The sequence below is a fragment of the Moschus berezovskii genome, chromosome 6 (assembly GCF_049115385.1).
Source record: "Moschus berezovskii isolate FMDL1 chromosome 6, NW_MosBer_1.0, whole genome shotgun sequence".
NCBI lineage: Eukaryota > Metazoa > Chordata > Mammalia > Artiodactyla > Moschidae > Moschus > Moschus berezovskii.
Window position 1 is genome coordinate 116,441,409 of NC_142465.1, and position 10,737 is coordinate 116,452,145.

General features: G+C 48.0%; 1 non-coding gene across 1 annotated transcript; it reads left to right on the forward strand.

The window, feature by feature from the left end:
* The first annotated feature begins 341 nt into the window (after positions 1-341).
* Positions 342-414, forward strand: TRNAR-CCU (transfer RNA arginine (anticodon CCU)). Its single transcript has one exon. It is a non-coding gene; the product is annotated as a tRNA-Arg (tRNA).
* Positions 415-10,737: the final 10,323 nt, after the last annotated feature.

Genomic DNA, 10,737 nt, shown 5'->3' on the forward strand with positions numbered 1-10,737 from the left:
TCAGTCGTGTCTGACTCTTTGCGACTCCATGGACTGCAGCACACCAGGCTTCCCTGTCCATCACCAACTCCCAGAGCTTACTCAAACTCATGTCCATTGAGTCGGTGATGTGATCCAACCATCCCATTCTCTGTCATCCCCTTTTCCTCCTGCCTTCAATCTTTCCCAGCATCAGGATATTTTCCAATGAGTCAGTTCTTCGCATCAGGTCGCCAAAGTATTGGAGTTTCAGCTTCAGCATCAGTCCTTCCAATGGCTATTCAGGACCTATTTCCTTTAAGATGGACTTGTAGGATCTCCTTGCAGTCCAAGGGACTCTCAAGAGCCTTCTTCATGGGATTTCCTTGGTGGTTCAGTGGTTAAGACTCCGAACTCCTAATGCAGGGGGCCCAGGTTCGATCCCTGGTCAGGGAACTAGATCCCATATTCAGCAACTAAGACACAGTGAAGCCAAATAAGTAAAAAATAAATTTAAAAAAAAAGAGTCTTCTCCAATACCACAGCTCAAAAGCATCAATTGTTTGGTGCTCAGCTTGCTTTATAGTTCAACTCTCATATCCATACATGACTGCTGGAAAAACCATAGCTTTGACTATCTAGATGGACCTTTGTTGGCAAAGTAATGTCTCTGCTCTTTAATATGCTGTCTAGGTTTATCAGAGCTTTTCTTTCAAGGAGCAGCTGTCTTTTAATTTCAAGGCTGCCGTCACCATCTGCAGTGATTTTGGAGCCCCCCAAAATAAACTCTGTCACTGTTTCCATTGTTCCCCCATCTATTTGCCATGAAGGGATGGGACCAGATGCCATGATCTTAGTTTTCTGAATGATGAAGATTATGGCTCCCCATTGAACTAGTAATAAAATCCAAAACCTTTCTGGTAGCTCACAAGGCTTTGCAGGATCTTGACACTCACAGACCTCCAGCCCCATTTTATTCTCTCCTGTCATTCCAGCCTCATTCATCTTCCTATGGTAGCTAACATGGGCTTGGGCTAAAAGAAGTTAGTAACTTAAGATCATGGGTTGCTAAGTGGCAGAAGTGGGCCCCACCGGAATCTCTACACTACGCAGTCTCTAAAAGTTGGTGGGTCATGGAAATACACTTCAGGGTGTTGTGTGTGGGTTTTTTTTTTAATATTTATTAATGTGGCTACATTGGGGCTTAGTTGCAGCACTCAGGATCTCTGATGCACCATGGGGAATCTTTCAGTGCGGTGCACAGACTCTCCAGTTGTAGCCTGTGGGCTCTGGAGCACTAGGGCTCAGTAGTTGCTGCCTGCAGGCTTAGCTGCTCTGAGGTCTCTGGGATCTTAGTTCCCCAACCAGGGATTGAACCTGCATCCCCTGCACTGGAAGGCAAATTCTTAACCCCTGGACCACCAGGGAAGTCCCTGCAGTATGTTTTAAACAAATAAAAAGAGACTTGGAGTACATGACAGACATTTCTGAGTACATGCACTCAGAAGTGCATGGTCCTTCAATTTGCTGAGTTTACACATATAGGGATATCTCTGTAAGTCTGGCTGCAGTGACCAAATTTGGCCTTCCCTGCATCTACATTATTTATAGGTCTGTCTGCTTTTCCTAGGATTTGAGCTTCTTGAAGTTGGGAGGAAATGCGACTTCAGCTCTTTATTCCCACAATTGCCCATCATTTCTAAGATGCCTTCAGTAAAAGTGTTTAGGAGATCATATTAATTCTTTCTCTCAAATCTCTCTTGAACTTTTCCTTCTTCATTCCATTACTTACTGCCCTGAATGACTTTTCATTGCTGCCCCACAGCTTAGCCACCACACATCCAAGCTCCTGGCCTCAGTCTTTCTTGCAAGTGACCTACCCGCTGTCACAAAAGCCTTCCCTTCATGGATATCTTTTGTCCACACAGAAAGTTCTGGACTAAGCCCAACCTTCCTCTATAGCCTAACCTCTCTTCTTTCCTCCAGTCACTGGGAGCTTCCAGCTCCAAGGATGGAGAAAGTCCTTTTATAGCCCAGTCTTGAACACTTCTTTACCTGAAAAACTCCTACTCATCCATCAGAACCCAAATGCAATACTTTCTCATTCATTCATTCAACACACTGTGTGACAGCTGTTAGAGATCCAGTGGGAAAGAAGAACTGGTTCCTAAGCCCAGCTTAAGCTCAGAGGTGTTGGGAGAAGGACAGGGAGGGTGGGGCCAGAGGCTTTGAGGAAACCAAAAAATGTTTCAGTGGATTTATAGAGGACATGAAAACTGGTAAGACTGAAGACCCCTAGGCAGGGTCCAGACGACAAAGGCCTTATTATTATATTCATTAACTTTTTGGCCACACCCCACTGCATGTGGGAATCTCATTTCCCAGACCAGGGATGGAACCTATATCCCCTGCATTGCAAGGAGATTTCTTAACCACTGGACCACTAGGTCCATTAACTTTTCATTCTTACACCAGCTGTATAAGGTAGGGGTTATCATCGTAATCATTATCTAATTTATCTCACTATCATTTATCTCATCTCAGTTTGCCTCACCTAAGGCAAAGGAAAAGGTCAGTTTTCATTCCAGTCCCGAAGAAAGGTAATGCCAAAGAATGCTCAAACTACCGCACAATTGTACTCATCTTGCACGTTAGTAAAGCCATGCTCAAAATTCTCCAAGCCAGGCTTCAGCAATACGTGAACCGTGAACTTCTAGATGCTCAAGCTGGTTTTAGAATAGGCAGAGGAACCACAGATCAAATTGCCAACATCCGCTGGATCATGGAAAAAGCAAGAGAGTTCCAGAAAAACATCTATTTCTGCTTTATTGACTATGCCAAAGCCTTTGACTGTCTGGATCACAATAAACTGGAAAATTCTGAAAGATATGGGAATACCAGACCACCTGACCTGCCTCTTGAGAAACCTGTATGCAGGTCAGGAAGCAACAGTTAGAACTGGACATGGAACAACAGACTGGTTCCAAATAGGAAAAGGCTGTATATTGCCACCCTGCTTATTTAACTTCTATGCAGAGTACATCATGAGGAACGCTGGGATGGAAGAAGCACTAGCTGGAATCATTGCTGGGAGAAATATCAATAACCTCAGATATGCAGATGACACCACCCTTATGGCAGAAAGTGAAGAGGAACTAAAAAGCCTCTTAATGAAAGTGAAAGAGGAGAGTGAAAAGGTTGGCTTAAACCTCAACATTCAGAAAACGAAGATCATGTCATCTGGTCCCATCACTTCATGGGAAATGGATGGAGAAACAGTGGAAACAGTGTCAGACTTTAATTTTTTGGGCTCCAAAATCACTGTGGATGCTGATTGCAGCCATGAAATTAAAAGACGCTTACTCCTTGGAAGGAAAGTTATGACCAACCTAGATAACATATTAAAAAGCAGAGACATTATTTTGCCAACAAAGGTCCGTCTAGTCAAGGCTATGGTTTTTCCAGAGGTCATGTATGGATGTGAGAGTTGAACTGTGAAGAAAGCTGATGGCCGAAGAATTGATGCTTTTGAACTGTGGTGCTGGAGAAGACTCTTGAGAGTCCCTTGGACTGCAAGGAGATCCAACCAGTCCATCTTAAAGGAGATCAGTCCTGGGTGTTCATTGGAAGGACTGATGCTGAAGTTGAAACTCCAATACTTTGGCCACCTCATGCGACAAGTTGACTCACTGGAAAAGAGTCTGATGCTGGTAGGGATTGGGGGCAGGAGGAGAAGAAGCCGACAGAGAATGAGTTGGCTGGATGGCATCACCGACTCAATGGACGTGAGTTTGGGTGAGCTCCGGAAGTTGGTGATGGACAGGGAGGCCTGGCATGCTGTGATTCATGGGGTCGCAAAGAGTCGGACACGACTGAGCGACTGAACTGAACTGAAGGCAAAGGGCTTCTCATGTGGCACTAGTGGTAAAGAACCCACCTGCCAATGCAGGAGACGTAGGAGACACTAGGTTTGATCCCTGAGTCCAGAAGATCCCTTGGAGGAGGGCATGGCAACCCTCTCCAGAATTCTTGCCTGGAGAATCCCATGGACAGAGGAGCCTGGCAGGCCACAGTCCGTAGGGTCGCAAAGAGCTGGAGACGACTGAAGAGACTTAGACACACTTGTGCACAAGGCAAAGAGAAGTTAAGTAGGTCATTCAAGGTCACACAGATAATCAGTGGCACAGCTTGAATTCAGGCTCCAGAGCCCATGATCCTAACCACTGGGCTTATGCCACCACCTCATTAGCCCAAGGGCAGCAAAGGGAAGCCTTGGAAGGTTAGAACCAGGAAATGACATGAAGACATGTGAGCTGGAGGAACAGGGAGGGTGTGGGAGGAGGCTGGTGGAGAAAAGAACACCAGGGAGGAAATTACATGGTGGCCCCTATAAGAGGAGCAAGTTGGTAGCCATGGAGAGCAAAGTTGGGCCAAGTCCAGAGGTCTTTAGGGGGTGGTCTCAGATAGGGTGCAGGACCTGGGGATGGAAGTGGGAGGAGCCTAGGCCTTGAGGCCTTTCACTGAGATGGGAAACTGGAGGAGGGCCAGGTTGGGGCAAAGAGGCCAGCGCTACCGAGTTCGATGTTTTGGGTTCCCAGGCTTCTTTTATGGTTTTCAGCTCACGGGGTTGTAACAGTGATTTGTTGGCACGATTGGTTTCCTCATTAGTGAAAACGGGGACCTGGCCTCCTTATTAATTCTCTGCGTCGTTCCACGGAAGCTTTGAGGTGGCTGACAAAAACGCACAAAGACTTAGTCTGCCAGCTCCTTGCCGGCCCAGGGCTCTTCTGTCGTGTCCCTCCCTCTCCACCCTCCTGGCCTAGCCCTGTGCCTGGCACAAGGTCAGGGCTTGTAAATACATGCTATTTGAAGTAACAAAAGGATACCAAAATAATTGCTAAGAACGGAGGAGTGAGGGAGAAATCGAGTTGGAAAGTAATCCAGGAGGAGGAGAGTCCAGTGAGTGGTTAAGGGCATGGAGTTCCCACGCCGCAGCGCACTAGCTGAGCAACGGCGGCCGGTGAACCTCTCAGCAGCTCATGTCCTTCCTGTAAAGTGGAGATAATAATAGAACCCATCTCAGATGATTGTCCATCAGTGGAGGGCTGGATGAAAAAAGATACATGGTGTACCATTGAGTAAAATAACACAAAGCCATATGAAAGATGAGAATGCATTCTGTGTATGGATAGAGCATGATATGGAGAATATATTATTAAGTATAAAAATGCAAGGCACAGAGCAGTCTATATGGGATGTTATTATTCATGTCAAAAGGAGAAAAATAACACTGTGTGTGGCTATGTGTGTTTGTGTGTGTCTGTGTCTCTATGTGTGTGTCTGTGTATTTGTGTGACTGTGTATGTATCTCTGTGTATGTGTCTGTGTGTCTCTGTGTGTGTCTGTGTGTCTGTGTGTGTGTCTGTGTCTGTGTGTGTGTCTGTGTGTCTGTGTGTGTGTCTGTGTCTGACTGTGTATACATCTCTGTGTGTGTGTCTGTGTGTCTCTGTGTGTCTGTGTGTGTGTCTGTGTGTCTGTGTGTGTGTCTGTGTGTCTGTGTCTCTGTGTGTTTGTGTCTGTGTCTGTGTGTCTGTGTCTGTGTGTGTCTGTGTGTGTGTTTGTGTGTGTGTCTGTGTCTCTCTGTGTGTGTCTGTGTCTGTCTGTGTGTGTCTGTGTGTGTTTGTGTGTGTGTCTGTGTCTATCTGTGTGTGTCTGTGTGTGTGTGTCTGTATCTCTGTGTGTGTCTGTGTCTGTGTCTGTCTGTGTGTGTCTGTCTGTGTCTGTGTGTGTGTCTGTGTGTCTGTGTGTGTATCCCTGTGTGTGTTTGTGTGTGTCTCTGTGTATCTGTGCGTGTGTCTGTGTGTGTGTGTTTGTGTGTCTCTGTGTGTATCTCTGTGTGTGTCTGTGTATCTGTGTGTGTTTCTGTGTGTGTGTGTATCTGTGCATGTCTCTGTATATGTATCTCTGTGTGTGTTTGTGTGTGTCTGTGTGTGTTTGTGTCTGTGAGTTTGTGTGTGTCTCTGTGTCTGTGTATCTGTGTGTGTGTCTCTGTGTGTCTATGTCTGTCTGTGTGTGTATGCCTATGTCTGTGTGTGTATCTCTGTGTGTGTGTCTGTGTGTGTCTGTGTCTCTGTGTTTGTGTGTGTCTGCGTCTGTGTGTGTGTGTCTGTATTTCTGTGTGTGTGTCTGTGTGTGTGTCTGTATCTCTGTGTGTGTGTCTGTGTGTCTGTGTTTCGCGCAGTTATGTGTGCACTGATCACACTGGCTGTCTCCAGGGCAAGGAACTGAATGCCTGAGGGATGTGGGAGAGGGACTGGGTAGGAGGAAAAATGTTTTAAATGCCCTTCAGAATCTGTGATGTGTGGGATCATGGGGCACAGTGTCCACGGGCTTTGACTCATTAGGGTCACCAATCAGAATCTCAGGAGCAGCCTGTTGAAATCTCTGGCTGGGAGATGGGGACATTTGAAAGCCAGAGTCCTCACTGCTGGGGAATTCCTATCACTAGGCGTGTCCTGAGTCGCTCAGTCGTGTCCAACTCTTTGTGCCTCCATGGACTATAGCTCGCCAGCCTCCTCTGCCGATGGATTTCCCAGGCAAGAATACTGGAGTGGATAGCCATTTCCTTCTCAGGGGATCTTCCTGACCCAGGGATCAAACTCAGGTCTTCTGCATTGCAGGCAGATTCTTTGCTGCCTAAGCCACCAAGGAAGGGCAATGCAGGAGACCTGGGTTTGATCCCTGGGTCAGGAAGATCCCCTGGAGAAGGGAATGGCTACCACTCCAGTATTCTTGCCTGGAGAATTCCATGGACAGAGGATCCTGGCGGGCTATAGTCCATGGGGCTGCAAAGAGTCAGGACTGAGCGATGAACATAGTTTTGTATTCTCGTGCAAAATGTGCAGTGATTGTTTTAACCTTATTATAATTTGTATCATGGGAACATATTACCTATTCAAATTCAAAACTAAATAAAATTTAAATTAAAAAAAGCAATTAAGATTTGTTCCCATCTTAAAAAAACCCTCTTGGCCCCCTTTCCCTCCAGCTACTGCCCCATTTTCTGCTCCCTTTACCAGCAAAACCGCTTGAAGGAGTCATCTGCATTTACTGTTTCCAAAGTCTCTCTTCTTGTCTGTCTTCAACCTGCTCTGGTCAGGGTTTTGGCCCTACCACTCAACCTACGCTGCCTTCTCAAGGTCAACAATGGCATCCACACTGTCAAATCCAGTGGCAATTCTCAGTCCTCAAGGACAGTATTTATCCCGGCTAATCACTCCCTCCTCCCCCACACACCCGGGTCCTCCTCTCACCTCCTCCCCCCACCTCTAGACGCAGGGAGCCTCAGGACTCCGCTGAGCAGTCTATGTACCTGTCTGCTCACATCCCCATTTGGAGACTCAAATTTCACCTGGGCCAAAATGGTCATCTCTTCCCCCACAAACCTGCTTCTGTTAGATTTTCCATCTTCACCAAGGACCTCATCAGGGACTTCCCTGGTGGTCTCGTGGCTAAGATTCCATGCTCCCCACACAGGGTGCCCGGGTTCAATCCCTGGTTGGGGAATTAGAATCCCACATGCTTCAACTATGTTTGCAGGCTGAGACTAAAAGTCGCACGTGTCACAACTGAGATCCTGCGCAGCCAAATAAGTCAACTAATTTTAAAAAAGAAATTAAATGTCACTCAGAAATTCTCAGTCCTCCTTTCCCGACCTGGCAATGCTCCGTCTCACTGGAGGAAGAGCCAGTCCTTGGGACGGCCTTCTGAGCCCTGAGGGGTACGCCGGTGACCCCTATGACCGCATGCACCCATGCCTCTGCCTAGGGGCTGTTTCTCAAACTCTGGGCGTCCTCCCCACTCATGGCCTCTGCCTGATGCCGTCTCCTCTCCTTCGAACATTCTCCCTCTCAGCAGCCTCACGTCTTCCTTCCTCACCTCCTCTAGGTCCTCGCTTTAATGTCAGCTCAACGATGCTTTCTCTGCCACCACCCCTCCCATTTTAAACTGCAAACCACCCAGCACCACCCCAGACTCCCTCCCTCACCTCCCTGCGTAATAGCTTTCCATAGCGTTTACTGTCTCCTGACACGTGACGTAGTTACTTATTAGGTTGTTTTACTGCCTCTCTCCTCCTTCCTGACTGTAAGTGCCACGAAGACAGGGGTTTCTGTCTGTTTTGCTCACTGGTGCTTTCCCACTACAGTACCTAGAAAAGCGTCAAGTGCACAATAAGTCCAGGACAAATATTTATTGGATGATTAAATCAGAAGAGGAAAAGAAAACATTAACCCTGAGATATGCATGGTCCTGCAAATAAACTTGCTATTGACAAAGGAAGAATTTGGCTCCAAGATTTCTAGCAGTCAAAAAGAAAAACATCTCAATTATTAAATGGAAACTGTTGGTGGTTTAGTCGCTAAGTCGTGTCCAAGTCTTGGGACCCCCATGGACAATAGCCTGCCAGGCCCCTCTGTCCATGGGATTCTCCAGGCAAGAATACTGGAGTGGGTAGCCATTCCCTTCTCCAGGAGATCTTCCTGACCCAGGGTCAAATACGGGTCTCCTGTATTGCAGGGATTCTTTATCAACTGAGCTACAAGCTGCTGCTGCTGCTAAGTCGCTTCAGTTGTGTCCGACTCTCTGCAACCCCATGGACTGCAGCCTACCAGGCTCCTCCGTCCATGGGATTTTCCAGGCAAGAGTACTGGAGTGGGTTGCCATTGCCTTCTCCGAGCTACAAGAGAAGCCTAAAATAGAAACTAACCAATTTTAATTGGTTGGGAACGTTTTGATTATAAAATATAAACTAACCAGGTATCTGGATTTTCCTGATTCCGAGGTTTCAGAGGGCCTTCTCCAGGTTCTCAAGGCATGGAGGCTCTGAGGAGCAGGATGATGCCCTTGACCGTGTCTGGAAAGTCCCAGGAATGACACACACCCCGCCGTGGACAGCTGGGGAACACTGGGAACGGTGGTCCTAGAAGGGACCTAAACAGCATCCCAGGACGTTACTCTCTGTTCTGGTTTGAGCCAGAAAGCAAAGTAGAGAAAGTCAATAGATGTTTGTTAGGGTTGCTGTGCAGGAGGCCCTGCTCTGGGGGGCTTGTGCTCCTGCAAGGAGGACCTGCAGGAAACAGGAAAACAAACAGAGGCAGGTCCTCTCTCAGGCCCTGTTGTTGAGAAAGGTCACATGCAAAATCTGATGGTGAGGGAGGGATGACTGCCCCTGTGGCCAAGGCGGTCGGGGACGGCCTCACTCAGAAGGTGAGCGCGGAGGGAGCACTCAGGGTTGGGCAGGGTGGAGGTGTTCAGGAACGTGTATCTGCGGGCAGATGGCTGATCAAGGCCCACCTCACAGCCATCCCAGGGCCAGGTCAGCTAGGGGTCAGCCTGGCTGATCCAGCCCCAACCCTCTGGGAAGGGTGCAGGTCAGGGATCCCCTCTTCTCATCACAGAGAGCTCCTCCTAGTGACTTGAGGGGATCCAGGCAGCTACGGCACAAGGAGACGTTCACCTAGGTGCCTTAGGGCAGGCTCCAGCCCCAGCAAGGCCGGGAGAGCCTCCCACACCCCACATCTTGCCCGCCTTGACCACTGCCCTGGACGGGCCATGAGGCTGCCAGCGACACTGCCTCATTTCAGATGAGGAGTGGACCTCTTGTCAGGCACCACCCCAGACCCCACACAGGGTGACCTCTGCCCTTCTCTTCTCTGCACCAGCCACATTAGAAACCCTAAGTTGCTTGAATATGCAGCGTTTGTCTGTTTGTTTGCTTTTTGGCGGCAGGGCATGACATGCGGAACTTCGGAACTTCCACATACAGCAACAAAGACCCAGGACAACCAAATAAAATTAAAAAAAAAAAAAGAATCCACCTTCCAATGCAGGAGATGCAGGTTCAATCCCGGATGGGGGAACCAAAATCCCACGTGCTTTGGGGCAGCTAAGCTCACACGAGGCCACTACTGAGCCCGCGAGCCGCAACAGAGACCCAGCACGGCCAAGTTAATGAATTAACTGAAAAGTAAATAAATAAATAGGATGCTTATGGAGGGCTGCGCAAACCAGTGACATTTAAAATGAATAAAAATAAAACTGCTAGTACAGGCTGAAGATGAGTCCCACAGCTGAGGATATGGGTGTCCAGGGAACTGAAGACATTTCAGAGCAGTGTGCTTTAGCAGAAAGAACAAGAATAACAAAGCCAGAATTCTTGTGCTTTAATTCCAGCTCCATTACCAGCTGTGTGGTGCTGGGTAAGTTTCTTAAACTCTCTGTGCCGAAGTTTCAGCATCTGTCAAGTGGCACCAACACCTTAGGAGGAGTGTATGTACCTTAAAGGGTTTTGTGGATTTAAGGCCATCAAAGGCCAGGACAGGGCCCCATGGGTGGGCTGAACGTCAATAACAAAATGGGGATTTTAAAGTTCAGCTGGAACCAACAGGACTAAGGGGCTTCTCTCTCCTGACCCACCTCTACAGCCTTACCAAAGTGAGGAAGGATTTCTAGGGGGTGAGCTTTTGAATTCTTGGGTTTTCACAGAAATAGCCTGCATGGCGGAGCCTCTGGTTTTAAGCAGATGATTTCTTTGTTACTCAGCTGCTGGTGGGTGGGTGGGTGGTGCCTTGGGCTGCTCATTTCCTGAATGAACAGCTGTGCCCTCTCGTCTTCGTGGAGAATAATCATAATACTACTTCAAACCTCAGCCCAGCCTCCTTCATTCACGGCTCCTGGCTGCCTGGCAGCCGCAGCACATGCTTGCCCGCCGGCAGGGCA